We start from the raw sequence: 19,987 nt of genomic DNA on the forward strand, positions 1-19,987 counted from the left end.
CAATAGTTACTTTGCTGGAGGAATACCCTGAGGATCTGACTCTGTAAAGGCTGTCCAATTGTTTAACTCATTCTCAATGACTTCTCTAGAGAATAGTTACCACTCACAACACTCTGTGGGAAAACCACTGGCCCAACTCTTACTTTTGACCATTAAATACTTTCATTGATGTTTTGTTTCAGTAAAATTAACATCCTGAATTACTCCTTGGAACAGCTGACCAAAAAGCCTCAGTACACAGCAACAAGCAGCACTGGATGATGGAAGAGAAACAGTGGAAATGATGAGGTAGGAAAACAAGATACTGTGTGTCTAATACAATATGGGATTTTCATTTACCGAGTAATAGGGATGGTATTAAGACTAAATCACCAGAGTGTCAGAATGTGCATAGTGATGATAAAAGATTATGTGCTTTATACATGACTGATGATGACACATTTAGAAAATATCAGGAAGGGAAAAGACAAAGTGATGTCTCATGCAACTTATGAAACTGCAACATTTACAACATGTCACCCTCAAATTAGTGCACAACAGGAAAAAAATGACCCCTTCAGTATCAATGCCCCCAGCTCTTCTGTTACAATGGCCCTGACAAGAAACCCATTTATTTTCTCCAAGAAATTGTTCCAAGGTGGTTGTTAGGCACAGTGGAAGCTTGACTCCTTAGACCTGGGCTGGATTAGGCAGCTCAGATGAGATAAAACAGAAAACAATAAAGTGTGCTTGTCTTACACCTCAGAAAGGTTATGTATGTTCTCTGGGAAAGGCGTACTTAATTTAATTTGCATTGTAGGGATTTTGAATCCCAAGACCTTGTCAGAAGTTAGAAATTACGCCAAGATTGATAATATTTCCTTAATACTGTAGTGGGAGTCTCTCATAGGATGGGCAAACTAATTAAGAAGTAATAACAAAACAAACATTTTAATACAAGACACAGCATATAGGAATTCTCCATGCAGAAATAAGCTTAGTTGCTCCTTGGCTTCCATTAAAGAGATGTATTTCAGCTCTGTCTTGGAAAGCATAATTTGGAAAAGATTCACCTGTATCTACTGCTGGTTTTAAAGATTTTCTTCATTAAATAGCTAAATAAAGAGACATATAATTCCTTAAACAAACTCATTTTGCATTGCATGCATTCGTTTTACTTACATGTCAGTAATTAACTTATAATAGTAGCTTCTTTTAAACATAACATTTTGCAAAGTGAGGCATAGTACTTCGTTATATAAGACTGTATAAACCAGGAGTTTAAAATGAAGTAAAAGGTCTGGTTGTCCTCCCTGCCTGGAAATGCCCTGTACTGGCCAAACGCACTGCATTGATCCTATGGCTCCCACTGAAGCTGCACAAATTAACTTGTATCAACAGACTTGCATTTGAGAGAGACTTCAGCAACAGTTCTGGAGTCTCTCAGCAGCAGGTGAAAAAGCCAAAGTCTCCTTTCCCAAGACACCTGTGACATACCAAAGCCCTTTATCACACTCTGCCATCTAGCAGAGTCAGCTGCTTTGGGAGGCAGATAAAGTTCCTAAGCAGTTACAGCGATAAGAACAGCTCGGTCTGCTGAAACTCGAGAAAGAAAGTTAATTGCTTGTTAATGATTTACAAGGTTTGACTAATTTGTCATTATTAAAGTAAATGATTCTCAGCCAGCTGTAGATGGTGTAAGATATTCTTCTTCATTTACACTTAAGGGATGTACCATTCCTAAATGTCTTTTTCCACCCAAACCACTTGACAATATTCCCTGAAGGAGTAACAGCAATAGCCATGGTAAAGCCACAAGATTTTTTTTTTCTCATGGCATTTACCATATAAGCTGATAAATTGCATCAGGATAATACGAGGGCTTGGGAATTTGTTCACCAGCTTACAGTTTCAGCAGGACATTGTTTGGAGTAACTGTTCCTGCATTGTCTAATTTCCATCTTCTCCAAAGGACAATTAATTCTGCAGGTTTCTGTGCAGACACTAGACTCCTCCTCCCCCTCTTTAGCAAAGAATACATCTTTTCAATCTGGCATTTATCTTCAAAATGTAAACACAATACTATGAACATTTTTCTACCTCTGTCAAATTTATCTGAAGTTATGATAATCAGAGAGCAAGAAGGTCAGTAAGCAGACAAACACAGTGACTAACACTTAACACGCAAGCCTCATTTTCCATAAGAAATGATCAAAACACTCATCTAATAATTGTGGGGTTTTTTAATACACTGAAAACTATGAAAAGATATAAAATACAAAAAAAGACATCAACTTCAGTAGAACATTACCTCATTTTACATACAGAGGACACGTTTAGTAATTCTGCAGATTATCAAGCTGATATATCAGTAATGTTAGTATTTATCAATAAGAAACCCTCCTAGCAAGGACTATGAAATTATTTGGAAATATGTTCTGCTTCCTGAAGCTAGCACGAGTTAGCTTTGGTCCACTTATGCTTTCCCTATGAAAATCATTGCTTAGGGAAATTTGGTATTTTTCATTTGAGTTCTCAAAAGCTCTCAGGAACCTTCACAGGTGCACAGAAGTTCAAGACTACAGAAATATCAGTGTGGCACAAGGCTCAAAGCTGTGGCAGAGTGTGTCACTAGGTCATGTTCATCCAACATTTATCACTTAGCACCTCCAGTGCACCTTCACAGTGAAGTCAAGCCCTCTTCTTTCTTTCTCTTACAGCCTTAGAAATATGGCTATGAATGTTAAAGGCAAAAAACTCTAGAAGTTCTTTCACCTTTTCACATTATTTTAAATAGGTGTCTGTTATGTTATATAGCATAGATCAGATTTTTTGAGTTCTCCTTCAAAAACAAAATTAAAAATGCAGCACTCCCATTTTTGAGCTGTTTAGTCAACTTTTCTTTATCTCAACAAATTAAAACCTGAAAGTAATCAAGTCTCCCTGTGAATCGAGTGAGATCATGAACTCCTAAGACAGTGATTTTTAGGAGGGTCAGCACCTTGCCAAATGGAATTTAGTTAACGTCATTCATGACTGGACCGAAATGAAAGAGGAAATTACAAATGGAAACATGGAAATTTTGACTGTGATGTTTTAAATCAAAATCTTAATAATTATGAAAACTTCCTAGTAACTTGCAATACTGAACACTTAATGTGCCACAGTTTCACTAATCATTTAACTCAATATGTATAAATCCAAACCCCTGGTGAGACAGATTTTGAAATGATCATTTCAGACAGTGTGTACCTCTAATGAATGCATTATTTGGGATATTTCCAACATGGATAATAAGGTAATGTTCATAAAAGAGAAAAATGAATAGTATTTCAACCCTACCTTATATGCTTGGACAAATTGTTATGAACACTGTGCATACAAATGACAAAGGATTAATCATACCGAGAAATTGAAATTCTCTGTTTATTCCAAAGGCAAATAGAGTACATCACTAAAACAAAGAATAAACCCCATGCCTGACTTTTCATAGGCACTGAACTTCAAAACTGACTATGGTCAAAGGAGTGATTTCAACGTCCTTGTCTTCTTTCCTGAAAACTTTGCAGGACTTTTAAAGAGTTTTTCCAATTATGACTAGGCTGAAAAACTCAACACAAAACTAATGCAGTGTCTCTTTGAAGAACTGACCTATTTATTCCGTGTCTATTTTTTTAAAGCAGAGGTAGAACACATTCTAGGAACAGGATTTTTTTTCCCCAGAAATATGTGTATTATATTAAGCAATTTTTAATTTAGATAGATTATCACTGTTGTTACCTAGCACTATCACAAGAAGCATTTTCCATTAAAACTTAAAATTCTCTTTACACTGTCTTGACACACCACACCTTCAGGCTTTAAAGACCTGAAGTCACCAGGGTATTCTTACTGTGAATAATTCACATTATGAACAATTTTATTCTTAAAAGCAGTTGTACTAAATGCTCGTGTAGAACATATTCCATAAAACCCATCTTGTCCCAAAAGGCAGAAAAGAGGGATTGAGATAAAAGATGCAGATATTGTTTCCCTTGCTGCAAAGCCTCTTGGAACCAAACCAGCTGATGTGCTGTGAAGAGATACAGTGACTATGCATCTATAACTCTAAACTGTGCTAAATCTGATTCCTTAGAGGGGAGGCCGAAGTGGCACTGTGGTGAATTGTTCCTCTGTGATTATGTTAGAAGAACATGCACCCTCAACCTTTTATCATCCAGTGTTAGGCAATTAGCTACAAAATATGGTAAAACCTAAGGAAATCATAGCAGTGATGCAAAAATGTGGATTAGAAAGCTCTGGAAGTAATTTTTTTTTGAATGACACCTATTCAGCAGCTCTTGAAACAAGGCAGCAGTGCAGATTAAACATTAATTTTTGGGATTAAGTCCTAAATTATAATACTTGTGTGGAACAGACATCTCCCTCATCATAAAAGTTAAATTTCTAAAGCAGAACAAGGAAGGATTTAGAAGGCATGAAAGCTGTAAGGGATTAATCATATTATAGTAGTGTTTCTCCTTATTTAAAATATAAAGCCTTTCGTCTCAGAGGACATTGAGGACACAAGAAATCCGTGGATGAATAACACATTGTGGTACAAGTACACTTCAGGGCTGTTGTTGAATTAAACCAGAACATACCTACTTACTTCAGTGTGCAAAGCTGAAATGCAACAGAATTAGAACTTCTGGGCACTGCAAAATAGAAATTACAACTATTGAAATAAGGGGCTGAAGATTTTAGGGGACTAATAATTTTTGAATATTTGAATTTTAAAATGTTCTTTTATGTTGGACAAAGAATACCTCTCACAAGTGTAGCCTCCACTTTTTACAAACATGAAGAGCTGTAAGCAGTTAATTATTTCAAATTTGCAGGACTTTTTGCAATCAGCACGTTACTGAGTAGACACTGAATCCCCCTTAAGTCTCTTAAGAGAGGAACTAAAGCTCATTGTAAAATAGAGTATGTTCTTCCTCTCTGACAGGAGAAAACCTGTTACTGGTGGATTCCTTTACAACTGCCAATCAGGTCTACTTTATGATATGTTCATTTCATTGTCTCCAATAATCTGGGACACCCTGTTCTTTTGCTGACCTTTGATGACCCTGTCTCATTCTTATGGTCTATACCACACATCTCCATTGATCTGTAGACAAAGCACTGTCAGATGGAATCAATACATCATTCCTTCAGCAACAAGACTGGCTTTTGCTCAGTTTGCTTTCTTTTTTTTTTTTTTTAACAGATCAATAGTGCTAAACTGATGTATTGTAAATTGGGGTGTAATTAGTACCTGTCTGCAGGCCTGTTAACAAGCTGCTAAAATATTATGCAGACTTTTTTAGTTAAACTGAACAATTAAAATTCTCTTCAGCTATTAGTAGGTGGTTATTTTAAAAAAAATGAAGAGGACAATAGACTCCATAAAAAACATGCTCCCAATGGTTACACAGAAAGTTTTCACCCTGTATTGATAATGAATAGACACAATGATTAAAACAAAACACATAATAAAAATAAATCATCAAACCTGCATGTCACCAGTGAATACAGCTAAAACACTCCCTTCCTTTCATTTAGATAATTTTGAGTAACAATTTTATGCAGAAACTTCATTATATTGCTAAGCCTATATAATACTCTTAAGTTTCTGACATCACCATTTCAGTTATAAATCAGATACGATTGATGCCATCCAGTGCAAAATTATAATTGCAATACACTAATTCTGACTCATTAAAAGTAAAATTAAGATGATCTACCACTACAGGCATTTATAGCAAAGCAGATTTGCTAAAACCTATAAGCATCACTACATCAGGGACACAGAAGGTGCTGAGCAGTATTGGTGTGTTTTTGAAAAAGAATAAAAGAAAAGCAGCAAAACTTAAGTTTCCTTGCTGGACTATCACTTTTCCAGACCAAGTTCCTCGCTGAAAAAGCAGAGACTCTGCAGAACCACAAACCCTTTGCAAAAGCTCTCAGTTACGAGTGTTGTGTTCAAAACGCTTAGGCTTGTTGATGGAGATTATTGTTACTGAACTTTTATTCAGGCAAAATCTGATGTCAAGGTGTTATGTATTATTCTCTGTTGCTTCTTCTCTTCCATGCTGGCTTGTCTCTTTTTTTGGTATTTCCCTTTCTCATCTGGCCAAAGCTGTTCTGCTGACTGTTTCCCTGGTGTCCTGCTCCTACGCTCACCCAATAACTTTCTTTAAACATCCCCTGAGACCTCTCATTTCCTTACCTCTGACTATGACTGTTCTTTCACAGGTTCTTTTAATAAGCCCATGGAATTGCTCCCTGGAAACCACTGGTTTGAGAAACCCAACTTTAAAGACTTTATGGAGAGATGCCCAGGCTCAGCAGCACCACAGGAAAAGACTAAACAAACATGCTCAGTCCCCAGAAGATTACACCACACCACCACTCACTGCTGAAATTCCAAAGTAAACTCATATATTCTGGTTTAGTGTGAGTGCACACCTGATCCCAGAGATGTCTTAAATGGGTTGTCTGTCCTTTCTATCACTCATCATTATGAACTGGTCTCTCCGTATCAAATTAATTCAGGTCCCAAGCCCACAGTGCTTACTGAAGTCTAGGTAAAGCTGCATACGAGGCACAGTTAATGTAGTAAAATGCTATTCTGTGAGTCCTGTAATTACATCAGGCTCTCCATTCACACTGAAAGCATAACTCTTCAATAACTGTTGAGGAAGAAAGAAAAACATAAGAACAAAGATGACAAAAGTCCTGCAAAAAAAGAAAATAAAAATCGCAAGCAGAGCAGTGACTCCACCTTTTAACTTTTCTTTAAATAAACATAAATTGAAGGGAAAACTGCAAAGGTGCCTCTTTCCATCAGATAATGGGTATACGCAAGAGAGCTGAGTACTAATTTTTCATTTAGGTTCAACTACACAAACTCCAGGTGACTCACATCTGACTTCATGGGTATTCCTACCAGCGTGGTGGGAAAGCAGCCGTGTGTCCGGGCTGCCCGCACTGGGACGAGGACGCTGGATCTGCAGAGGAAGTGACAGATGTCTGAAGGTGAGCAGGCAGTAGCACAGGTCCCGCTGTGCCCGTGCTGCTCGGGATGGCATCTGCTGCTCTCCTGCAGATGGCCAGGGCCAGCGGCCCTGGGAGCAGCAGGGCTGTGAATCCCATCCCTGTGCGGGCCTCGGGGCTGCAGCTGTACCCACACCTGGAGGTTCTCCATAAGCAGGAGCAGCCGTGCCCTGGGAGGCAGGTGTCGGCCCAAGGAGCCAGGACATCATTCTTACCCCTACAGCTATGCTGGGTTTGAAATTTAAAGCAAGTTGTTCAAACCCCCCTATTCCTCTTTACCAAGAAGGATTCTTTCTCTCGATGGTCCCACAGCTCTGATCCCAAGGCTGGGAGAGTGCCCAAGCTCCATTAGCACAGGAGCTGCAGGATTTTGGTTTGGGGCTGTTCATCTCTGGGAGATTTTGTGGGGCACAAGGGCATGCACACTCACTGCTATTTCAAAGAGTCTCAGCTGTGCAAGCTCCACGGGGCATAAAGCGAGATGATACTTAGGGAAAGGAAGAAAAAGGTCAGCAGAACTACTGAAAGTGCATTGACTGAGTACCCTGTTCTAGAAAACAACTGCAAGTTTTGAGTATCCTGCCAAGTCTTTTCCACTCTGCAACCTTATAAATTTGAGGTTACCTTTATTTGTTTCAATGTACTTCTAGGTCTACAAATTATTAATTTAAAATATTTCCTACAGCATGTTTAAAATATATGGAATTTTCAAATTCTTTTTTTTTTGTTTTTTTAACAGCATTAACAAAAATGACACATTTCTCATATACTCTTCCTCTTGTTTTGGTAATTGGCAGTCTATCACTCCAACAATAGATCAAATATATACAATCTGCTTTTTTCATTCAGTCTTATGCTTTGAAAGTTCCATGCATCAGTGGAAATTACACCATTGATTATATCTCTAATCTTTTCATTGTGGGAGGAAAAAAAAAACCCAAACAGATAAGACTACAACCCCATGTATGTGTGTTTAAAAAAAAAAAAAAAACCAAACAAATTGTTTCTTATTTTGTATCTCTGTCCAGAAGCACTCATCTCTGCACAATATTCTGAGATCTATTTTCCTTAAGTTCTAATTAGTTTCTGTCAGAAATTGCAAAAGATAATTTATTGGTTTGACTTTTACTGCAATTTAGATTTGGAAATAACGATATGCTATAAGATTCTCCTTAAACACACCACATATGAAATACTCTTGGTTTCATTTAATTCTGCAGGGGAACTACATTTCACACTGCAAGAGAACTTGAAAGACATTGAACTAGATGCCTGTGAAAGCTGTTAATTTTAAATTCTTTCTTGTGAAAATGACAAGGAATGTACACCCACACAGTGTGGGTGTGAAGTCCTAGGTTCAAAGAAAGGCAAGGCAGCGGTACAGCAACTCTTCCATTTCATTCTAAATCCAAAAACTATGACTCTGTGAATGCAAGAAAGTTTATTTCCTGTATAACCCCATCTTTTCTCATCCTCTATATGTCTAACCAATAATCAGTTTCACTTGTCAACAAAAGGAAAATCTGAACTGCATGTGCTACTTTATGCATTACACAGGATAATTCTCCTGTGAAGCATTAACTCTAGTCCAGTCAAATGCATCATGTATTTCTAGCAAAATACAAATTCAAGGCCCCACCACTGCCTGCTGTTCTGTGATATTTTTTGCATCCTTCTCTACCTTTATCTGTCACCCTGCTCCCTTGGGAGGGACCATGCCATGGGCAAGTGGGTAATTAACGTGTTCTTTCTACTCTTCCTCCTTGTTCTGCATTTCCTCTATATTTCTTCCCCTGTATTTAATGCCACTAAGTCCACAATAGTCAGGTACAGAGCTGCCTAAATAACCACAAGGTGGTTTTGGCCAACCACAGGCAATGAAATAACGCAGCACAATAATCTAATTTGCCTTACTTGAGGCAGATTGTGCATCTTGCCTGCCCTCAGCAGGAAGGAGCATACAGCCATTGAGCTTGGTTTAATAAACAACGTGAGTAACAGAGCTCATGTATGCATGCAACTCTGTCTTCACCACTTCTTTTACTATGTTTATGCTTCCTGGAGTGACCTCTAATATTATCAATCTGAAAAAAAATTCAAGCTTCTGGCCATTAAAAGCAAATGTGAAATTAAATTTTAAAAAGTCAAGAGAAAAAGCCAATACATATTTTCTCCTTAAACCTTACAGATTAACTCATCCTCCTTTATTTAATCTGTACAGATCTTCCAGTGTTATGAGACTAGACCTGCACAATAATCATTCCTGAGAAATATAAGGCACTAACAACAAAAATAATAATTTAAGCAACTTGTGTTGTTTTTATAGTTCTAAAAACTATCTAATGGAGTTAAAGGTGTTAAAAAGTTGTCTGCCCAAATAAAACACTGATTACCAAAAAAAAGGGATGAAATCCGAAACTCATAGTTCAGGTTTCTTAAACAGAGAAAGCAAATTAATTTTTGCCTATTACAATTATGAATTTAGTGCCGTACAAATGTATTGGGGAACAGGATTTCATGTTCTGTGTTCAGACTGAAAACTTAAACAGAGATAAGCTGGCTGGTTGATTCAGGTGAAATGAGTCAACACAACACCAGATGCAGAGACTGCGAGTGTGACAGTTGGGGAGCAAATGTTTTATGGATCCAAAACCCTGCTGTGCTTTTTTGTCTATTCTTCTTTCTGCCAGTACTCACCATCCAGCTTTTATCTGCAGGAAATGTCCACGGTTTCAGCCTTGGGTAGCTGCTTTCCCTCACGTGCAGCCAACCGTCAACAAGCAACATTTCCTCCTGCTGGGAGGATGCTACATGCAACATATTTCATGACTGCCAGCAATGGGGGTTCATTAATCAGCCTTTAGGAGGTGCTGAAATAGGCATGGACAGACACAAAATGAACAGAATAGCAGGAAAACTGAAAATTTAAGAGTAATCCAAGGTCTTCTTTCCAGAAAGCAATCTCAGTAGATTTGGTTTAATGCACTTAAAGCTCAAATACCTCAGTGCTACTTCCAGAGTTAGACTAAATGAAGCTTTTAGCAACTCTGTTCAGGACTCAGGCTTCCAAAAATGCTTTCTCCCTTAAAAAGGTGCTTGGAAGAAATTGTTCAGGACCAGAGGCACTGCCAAAGAGACACTCCAAAATTATTATTAAAAATAAATCATCACAAATTGCTACCAAAATCATTACCACTTAGTTACTAAAAATAGCATAACTCCAGGTATTGCAGAACTGAAAGCTTTCTGTGGTAGGGCTGAGTAATACTGGTTGAAACACTGACCTGTTTTATTGTCTGTCCATGATGACAGTGATTGCCCAGGATGGGCAGGATGTGAACAGGTTCTGTTACCTTAAAAAACATGTGTTAGCAGTACAGCTTAATCATTCACCCCCTGAGCATTCACACATTCATTCCCTTTCCTCTCAAATTTGTGCTTCTGGTGTATTCAAAATCTTATATGACTATTACTTTTAAAACATCACTGATGCATCCAGTCCACCAAGTAAATACTCCCATCCTCACTAAACAATTAAAAAGCATATATAAATTTAATAAAACTACAGTTTCTTTTGTCTACCATTTTTAAGGTTAAGTCGCACAAGATTAATTTCATATATTAACAGAAATTATGAGTAAGAGCAAGGCCAGAACCTTAATTAGAGAGAATACAAACATAAGATTCTTGTATCAGCTATAACTCGGCATAGCTTAATTACACTCCTTTTTTATATTTTCATCAGGCATTAATAAAATCCCTGTCATATTAAAGATACATATATAGCTCTGAAAATTAAAGCATCTTCAGATAATCAAGAATGTGAGAAATACTGAAAAAGAAACAGGAAGATAAGTTGCTTTGGGAATTACTGCTCTTTCATTCACTTTCCCAGCAGATGTGAAGGAAATGCTCTACCTGGCTGTGTGAGGACAGGAAGGCTCTGCAGAGGGAATCTGGACCCATGGGCTGAGGTTCAACAAGGTCAAGTGCTGGCTCCTGCCCTTGGGTCACAACAGCCCTACAGAGCTCTGCAGGCTGGGGCAGAGTGCCAAACCTGCCCAGCTCAAAAGGACATGGAGTGCTGGTTGACAGTGGCTGAACATGAGCCTGCTGTAGCCAAAAAACCAGAGGCACCTGGCCTGGATCAGCAGTGGTGTGGCAGCAGGACTACGGCAGTGACTGTCCCCCCTGTATTTGTCACTGCTGAGGCCACACCTCAGTCCTGTGCTCAGTTCTGGGCCCCTCACTGCAAGAAGGACATTGAGGGGCTGGAGTGTGTCCAGAGAAGGGAACAGAGCTGGGGAAGAGTCTGGAGCACGAGCCTGGTGAGGAGCAGCTGAGGGAGATGAGAATGTGGTTTTGGCAGTGCTGCATTAATGGTTGGACTCGCTCTAAAAGGTCTTTTCCCCTAAAGGATTTTATGATCCAATGATCTGGAAAAACAATTTCACTGTCCATCCAGATTCAGAAACTGGTAGGGGCATTTTGTCAGGAGCATTATGAGCCATTTTTCATTAACAATACCAAAGAACTTTGAGATCCTTCAATACCTGGTAAGTATAACATATTACTAATATATTTTATCTTTGTGCATAACAACGGGACATGGGTAGACTGTGAATGAAGAACTATGGATGCTGACTTGTTTTTACCAGATCACCTGCTAATTGGGCACTGGAAAGATTTATGCACCAGTGTTTCAGTATTCCTATTAATAAAGTAGAAAAAAAAAAAGACACTAACTTCTTGAAAAGTGTTTGAAGGGTCACTGTTTGGGAATGAATATTTATATTCTCCTACAGCATTTCCATAATACAACTGGAAGGAATACCTTGTTAAAGAAATGCACAGACTTTGATAACAATTTCATCTGCATAGCAACCAGCTGTACATTTATTCTAGAAATTTTATGTTCTTGCTATTTTTTTTAAGACAGGTTAAAATACTCTTAAACAGAGTTCCTAGTGTACAAGGCAGCTGGCTGGCTTGAAAGAGACCACATTTTTTCTGTCTAACAATTGCTAATAATGAATAATCTTCTCCTTTGCTTCCTGCAGCTCATCTTTCTAGGGGGTTTGTTTTGCTGAGGGCTGGTGGTGAGAAAGAGGTGGAGCACTCACGGTGAGGAATAATAAAGGCAACACGCAGCAAATTTCTGACTAATTAAGTGATATCTCCACAGGAGCACTGGCTATACAAGAGGAATACTTGAACAGAAGAGTAAACAAGATACATTTTCCTTCAAATTCACAACAAAAATTCCTCTTAGCTACCACTTAGTTGCCAGACATAATTCCACCCACTGGTGTTCCATATGACACTATTATTTCCGAGACTAAATAAAGGATGGTCAAAATTGGCCATACAAACCAGAAAGAAAAGCTGGTTTGGCTGCAAAAAGGAGGCCTGTTTTCTGCTCATGAAAAACCATTCAGAGTAAGAATATTAACATCTAAGAGTCTCAGATAACATGACTCTTCCAAGAATCACAAGTAAGTCTGACTTGGATGCCTTAACTAATTCAGGAAATGAAAGCCTAACTCCCCATTTCTTCTTATTTGCGGCATGTCCTGGATCCTCACAGAATTGGTGTCATCAGGGCTCAGAAAAAGCTTCTGCACCTTTGTTTTCCAGCAAGAGGACAGATCCTACTTCCTGAAGTCTTTGTTTTTTAACAACTTTGGTGCTGAACTGGATTTGAGCAGAAAACATGGAAGCAAAAGACTACCTGAGTAATCTGCTGTCTCCTTATTTTGATATTAAAAATGAATGTTACCACAAATAGTACAGCCAAGTTTGGGGAAAAAAAAAAAAACCAGCAAAAAAACCCTCTACTTACAGAAAAAGCTGTGATTACTTGATGTATCCATCTCTAACAGTTGTTCACAGAGCAATTAATTCCTGCATTACTCCATGCATATTCAATGATAACGACAAAAAGAGACCTGAATTTAGATGCTGTCTTTTATTCTGGAAGCAGGGCAAGAACTTCCAATTTAAATATGTATGCACACAATGAGGCCAGTGTAGGGCTTCCCACAGAAACAGATGCCTTTTGCTGTTATTTGTTACGGTAGCACCCATTCACAATTTTATGGGGGCTCCCGTAAAGCCTTTTTGTACTTGATATCTCAATTTTTAATATTAAAGTACTCCACCACTCTGCATTGATATCAGAGACACTAGAGATTATACAAAATAGGAAACAGTATTACAGCTCTGTGCTAGCAAGCTAAGCAGTTAGCACTTTTATAAGCACACAGTGTAAAGTACATTTACCTTGGACTTCAGATTTTTGGGGAATGAATAGCTACACCAAGCAGACATAGCCTGGCCTGTACAAAAAAAATAAAATTTTGTCCACTGTTCTTTGTGTAGCTAGCAACCATATCACTAGCACAATCACCAGTTTACTAGCATTGTATATACAGAAAAAATAAACAATAAAATCACTGCCCAACAACTACTGTGGCATTATCAGCAAATAAAAATAATGGCTATCACCAGTAGACTAAACAAAATGAATGAATGCCATCACATTTATATCAATAACTCCCTGAAGAACAAATCTCACTGTAAGTGTAAAAATTCAAAGCTGGTATTTTCACACTAGGATCACACAGGCACAGGACAGTACCTCCAGCAATTCTCCGGGAAATACCACAGAAATAATTTCAGGCTACCAGGTGGAGGTGCTGCATGCTGAAGTTGAGTCTCTTCCTTTTTTGCTTAAACTTTGCTTGACACAATGAATCTGAATAATGATTTATTCTTGTAACACTTTACTACCACACCCCACAAAACGCATCCCAAGCCTCATATATGTAATATTAACAAAACACTAAACCATTTGGAGCTGTAAAGTGGGAAGCAGTCTGGATCAATGCAAGTGCATGAACATTTTCAGATGCCACTTGAAAGTATTAACAACTCACAATCATTTGCTGACCATACGTCGATTCCTTCTCCGTCGAAAATTACTGGCTATAAATCAGGCAAACATTTACAGGAATCTGCAAATGAAACAGCTAAATCCATGATGACAGAGAGCCTCATAAAAGCAGCCCATTTATTCCCTCTGAGCACTCGTCCCACCAGAGGGATCAATAGCAAACCTCATACAATATACTTCTAAATGTCATGCTGCAAATCCTCTTTGCATTTATGCAGACAGAAGAGACCCTCCTCCAGTTTTAGAAGCTGAAATAAAGTAAAAAGCATATTAAATGTCCAAAAAACAGTAAATCTAAGGGAGAAGCTTTTATTTTTAAGCCTGTGATTTTTACACCTATTCTTAAAAACCACAAGCATTTTAACACTCAGAAAGATAAAGACTGCAACTAGAGAAAAACAAACAAAAAAAGGATGTTGAGGAATTAAGGAAATGTATCTATCCACTGTCTTCTGGCAATTAAAAAAGCCCAGAAGGCAGGGAAGTGATATCAAAATGAACACAGACAGTCTCAGTTTCCCTGGCTTCTGAAAAATGAGGCAGGCAGTGTTAAGAACAAAACAAACAAGTTCTAATTACAGAGTCTAAGAAGGACAGCTCTTTGGCTCATTAAAATGCTCCATCAGACACTTGCACCTTTATGGCAGAGTTGAGCAAAACACTATTCCTGGAAAAGCAGGGATGAGTGACCAAAGTGTAATCAACACCTATGTCAGTTTTACAATTAACAAAATACATGTCAACTGAGAGAAAAAAAATCCTTCCCTAAGTCTGGAATGCAACATTTTGACTACCTCTATTATTTTTAAATTTATTTTTTAATTTGGGAGTTGCATGGAACCAAGCCTATTGAACATGACTCCAGAAGAGGTCCAAATTCCTCCCTGGCATAAGATACCAGTCAGAAGCACCATATCAGGTTCAGGAAGTACAAAAGGAACAAGGATCATTGGTTGACAATGTACTCATACTAACTTGCAGCTAATTAGAAAAACTATGTAATTTTATTTGATACATGACACAAGATCATACAGCAAAGCTAAAAATTTAAAAGCCTAATAAAATGCCTTCTGGGATGAATATTTTATTACTGGTTAAAAAAAAAAATCTGTTGTATTTCCTATTAAAAAGGTGAGCTTTTCTGTGTAGTTATATATATCTAATGAGCAGTTAAACCCATTCTTTCAATAACAAAATAGTCTCGAGCATATGAAATATTCCTTATGCAAAGAGAAAATGTATCCTGAAGGACAGAGATCAGACATAACTCAGCAGGACCTCTTTACTGCTTCATGAAGGCCAAACTGTTTCTGAGGAAAAGCATTTTTTTTCTGAGGCAAAGAAAGCCATGTTGTTCTGAGACAGCTCTTCCAGGTACCACCATACATCTTTTAATTTATATCACACTGGCATGTCTGTGCACGAACTCATCTTCCATGAGTGTGCATCCCTCTTCTGTGTTGACAAATGTAATGCATTAAAAGGAAAAAAAGAAGCTTCACACAAGCAGTTGGAAACAAGTGTAGAGTACAAATTTAATCCCCCCTAATCCCTTGTCAATTACAAGGAATGTCCTAGAGTAAAGTTGTATCAACAGTGCAGTTTTCAAACCCATAGAAAAATAAATGAAGCCATCCTTTCCCTTTTTCCACTTGGACCGTATTCACTGTAGCTCCCTGAAAGGATTAGGAACACTGTCTGAAATAAACATGGGCATCAATTTTTAAAATCTGCTCTGAAAATGGCAAGGTTTCACAAGCTGTGAAAACGCTTTGGTTTAGGGCATGGCCTGAGAGGCAATAGGCCAGCAGGATAGCACTGGGATTAGCCCTAATTACCTCATGTTTCACCTTAATTAACTACTGATACAGAAGGTAAACTCTGCAGGATCTGTGGCGAGACCTTAGGCCAGTAGGCAAGATATCTAAGCCGTCATTGTTTACACACGATAATCTCTCTTTTGAATTTGCTTTAATTGCTCAAAAAGATTAGCTGAAGGATATGCATTATGTATTGGTTAGCAATGCTAACTAGATACTGTATAGTTTCTGTGTGTGCTCTACAAATGCAGCCTAGCACTTTTAGAGGCACATTCTTTTGTCAAAGCATCAACATTTAACTTTGGTTATGACAACATCAATCATGAAGCAGAAGAAGAAAAGCCCCAGCCTTTGGTAATATGAATGGAGGGAGGAAAATACAAAAAAAAAGGATTCTTGCTCAGTTCTAGACATGCCATTGTGCTCCTCCATTGTGAGGGGTGATCCCCTCCCACATGCATCCCTGCTCAGAGCACAGGCAAACTGGGAGCAGAGGGGGAGCATCAATAAAGCAGCAGAATATAGTATCTATTTTAAAAATAGATCATAAGGTTGCCTTGTCTCTCACCCCATTCACTCTTCATTACTCAGGCTCTGCTTTCTTTTTTTGTTCTATCAGCTCTCATCTGCTCTTAGCAAGCCTTGAACATTACTGGGCAGTCAAATTTTGTACAAATATAAGCACAAAGTGATTACAGAACCTGAATAAAATTTAACACTCAAACCAAGGAAGAAAGTTCTTTACCATGTGCTGTTGCTCTGTCTGCTGGCAGAGAAACCAATTAAAATACGCTTTTTCAGTTGTTCTGTGCTTTATTAATAAAAGCAGAACAAAATGTGAGTTTCCAAAGCCCCTCTGACCTGAAGCTCTCTAAAAAAATTAGGAATATGTTTCCTTAGGAAGGTAACTTTGATTTAATGTAAGACATAAACTGATCAAAACAAAACTTGGCAACAAATTATAGTGCAGCATAAAGGAATAGGAAATATTTAGGTCAAAACTCTGGCATTTTAAATCAAATTCATCCACTGAGACCCTAATTAATCTTTAAAGTTGAAAACCTGAGATATTTTCTCTACTGCAAGTGTCACTCAAAATTAAAAAATTAAGTTTTTAATGTAAGAATTTTACATAACCTTAAGGACAGAAGGACATTAAAAAAAATAAATCAAGTTTCTGTGGAACAACTTTTGTCATGGCCGTTGTTCTACACAGCACTTCACAATATCTGCATGCTTAACTCACATCCAAAGTTGTCCTAGCTTCTTAAGAGACATCCCAGAGAGTCTCCCTAATTCCTTGATTCACTTTTTTATTTGCTGCTTCATTTAAGGCTTACAGTGGCAAGGAAATGCACACTGCTTGTTTGAAAATGCTCACAAACCACTACAAACCACTTCCTACTCATTGGAGGTGGCTGAAGAACTGAGAACTTTCCCTGGGATCTCACTTTCTTTGCACAGTTGAGAAGCTGCCACTGGGGTCAGGACAGTGTAATTTCACTGGTGACTGGTGCCTATTCCACATCACTGCTTCATTTCACTTGAGTGTCATCTCATGCGCTGAGCAAAAATTTGTAACTGCCTACTTGACCGATAAGGTTTTGAAAAACTTTCAAATAAAATAAAATTGGATATAGAATAGAAGTTTGTCAAAAACTGTTTGACAAACCCCTTCACTTTTGCAGAAGGCAAAGTGAAAGAGATAAAGGCTGCAAACCATTGCTTTTACTGGTTGGTTTTAAAAATATATTTAAGCTATAATTGCACTGAGAGATTTTCCAGACTTCAGAAATATTTGTGTTTGGTGGTCAGAGACAATAGCAGAAGGCAGAAAAAGTTCAATCTATTAATACAGGGTGTCCTACTGTAATTGATTTTATAACCAAACCACAAATATGAGTCATAAAGAATTAACATTGTGAGACATGCAGTAAATGGAAATAAAGTCCTTGCCTTTCTATTGTAAATTAACAGAGTGGAAGGTTTTGTTTTCCCCAAATGACAATCTCAAGATGTTTTCAATCTATATGTTAAAAACACCATGCATATCTCTCTAAAATACTGCATTTTGCCTCTGTGCTTTGGTTTGTGTTCTCATATGTCAAAAAAAGTAACAATTTTTCAGATTCTGTAAATCTGAATGCAAGTATCCCATTCTATATAAAAGGACAGAAGGGCTGTAGCTTATGCATATATATTTATGCACAGCCTAATCAGGCCTCTATGATGGTCTGCTCTCTGAATATTTATTATTTCACTAATTACTGAGCTTAATTATAATCATTATAATCTACTTTTAACACATTAAGACTTGTTTGAAAATGTTGAAGCAAAGTTTCACCAGCAAGCAGGGAAATCTAAATACCTTTCCAAATAAAGCAAGCTTTTTTCTTTTTCTTTTTCTTTTTTTTGTAATAGATCTTGACAGTGAATTGATTACTTACATACCTATAAGGTGAAACCTTGCCTTCATTGGATTTAGAGAAGCCAGGCTTTCTTCCAGCGACCTATATAGCTGGGTTATTTATCTTCTTAGAGAATATTTGGCCTGCAGTTATCTGATATCAAGCTGTGATCTCATCAGCTCTCACACACTCAGCAGGGAGGGGCTAAGAAAATACTTCAATGTGAAATCTCTCAAAGCACCCCGAGGGCACTGCAGCTATGGAAGGCGGTGTATTAGCTGCTCAGTGTTTTCCTTTGGCAGGAAGACTGACCCAGTGCCACACAATGATGCCCATATGCCACCAGAGGGTCATTTGTGGAAGTGAAAGACAAAGTAATGATCCCACTATGTGGATTTGGAGAAATAAAGTATTTCCTAAATTGAACACGCCAGCATTTTTTGTGTTCTTTCAGAACTCTGAGGTAACTGCATTGGCAGAAACCTCTTTGCAGTTCTAATCTTTTCTAATACAACCAGAGTTTTCCATTTTGTGGATCAACAACTATTTGCAAAATGTGGTATTTGTAAGAAAACAAAATGCTTGGTAATTCAGCATATGCATAAACCAACACAAAGAGCACATCTTAAAAACTCAATTGTATTTTCAGATAGACTAAGGGGTTTGTTTATCACCACTTTCCTTCTCTTGCCCCACGCTCTCCTTTACTATTTGAGTGAAAAAACTTCAACATAGGGGTAGGAAAAGAAAAACAATCAAACAAGCCCTCAACTATTTAAATCACTGTTTTACTAAAAACCATCTGGCTGTTTTACAAAAAGCTGACTGATAAGCTGCCTGCCTGGATTTCTCAGTCACCTGGAAACAAGTGGAACATTTGTAAAATATCTACCGGTTCTCAACGGAACATTTTTAATGAATCCAAGATCTTCACATAGCACAATGACATTTGGAAAGGATCAGCTCGGAGTTAAAAAACAAAATAAGGAAATTCACAGAGGGAAAAAAAATGGTTTTCATTAGCCAAAGGATAGAAATTCACCTTTAAGTATGAAACTTGGAATAACTTTGGCATAACAAGTTAAGATTGTCTACCCTGTACAGTCAGTGACATGGATATGTACAGGGCATGCACATTAAAAGATCCAGAGAAATTAAGACCTGACTTTTATCAGGACACACGTGAAGAAACGGTCAGAACCAAAATACCAAATTGCACTAGCAAATTGAATCAAGCCACTGAAAATGCCTTTTATAAGCCTCTAGTGAATTCAAATGAAGGTTTTACGGTCCCTTTTGCTCCCACTAAAGACAGTGGTAGATCTCTACATGGAACCTTTATTGGATCTTTCAGCTTTTGGTATTCTGGTCTCACTTTTATAGGTGGCACTTTGTAATTTAATGACAGAAAATTAGGAGAAAATAAACAAAAGTGAATTGAAATAGCAGTAAGACAGAGGTATCCCTCCAGGTGCTCTCTTGGTTGTTTTTGGTATTTTTTTTCCTAAAATGAGCTATTTTTGAGATGTTTTAAAAGACCTGGATAAAAATTACATTGGCAAGATGGGGCACATACGGTGCATTTAGTTACTCTGCCTTCAATCTTTACAAATGTTCCTACTTTGCCAGTGTCTTGGCTGGTAAAGTCAGCATAATTTGTATCTCTGTTCGAAACACAATTTACTCCTCTATGCACAGTTAGGCTTGTTCCTCCACCAGATTATGTTTACATCACACACCATTGG

The 19,987-nt window shown here is 37.8% G+C and overlaps 1 protein-coding gene across 5 annotated transcripts in view; it reads right to left on the reverse strand.

The window, feature by feature from the left end:
- The window catches only part of ROBO2 (roundabout guidance receptor 2), a 434,381-nt gene that overhangs the window by 181,074 nt on the left and 233,320 nt on the right, over nt 1-19,987 (reverse strand). The window lies entirely within an intron of this gene.

This window comes from Passer montanus, unplaced genomic scaffold (genome assembly GCF_014805655.1).
Source record: "Passer montanus isolate IOZ18808 unplaced genomic scaffold, ASM1480565v1 scaffold28, whole genome shotgun sequence".
In the NCBI taxonomy this organism is placed as follows: Eukaryota; Metazoa; Chordata; class Aves; order Passeriformes; family Passeridae; genus Passer; species Passer montanus.